The sequence below is a fragment of the Brassica oleracea genome, chromosome C4 (genome assembly GCF_000695525.1).
Source record: "Brassica oleracea var. oleracea cultivar TO1000 chromosome C4, BOL, whole genome shotgun sequence".
Taxonomy (NCBI): Eukaryota; Viridiplantae; Streptophyta; class Magnoliopsida; order Brassicales; family Brassicaceae; genus Brassica; species Brassica oleracea.
Genome location: NC_027751.1, coordinates 13,727,345 through 13,727,881, shown reverse-complemented (window position 1 = coordinate 13,727,881; position 537 = coordinate 13,727,345).

Sequence of the window (537 nt, the reverse complement as noted above, 5' to 3'; positions counted from 1 at the left end):
TAACCTTAACGTTATTCACTTATACATTCACTTATCCTTTCACATCCTTATTCACTTTCACTTATCCATTCTCATTCTCATTCACTTTCCTTTATACTTAGACTCGTACTTGAACTCATTCACTAGACGCCACCCGTTATCGGTGTCACACACAATACACATAACACTCAGGTTTCACTTACAGTATCAATAACAATCAGTAGTCATCTATCATCTTAGCATTCACTTCTTTCTAGCATCCTAGCTTTAATCACAAACCACTCATGGGGCTACACATCCAAACATACAAGTATCGATTATCAATCAATCATCACCACAACAACACAAGACAATTCATTAAGTCCCATTTAACAGTACGAGGGTTCTTATGCATCATGGTCCATTCATCTATCAACCTAGTAATAACCATGTTCTATCATCCTAACTCTCAAACAGGGTCTAATCAAACCTAACTCCAACATAAAGGAGTATACAGTACATGGGAACAAGATGGGTTCAAGACACTCCACCTTAGCCTAGATCTGGATCTGGAACAAG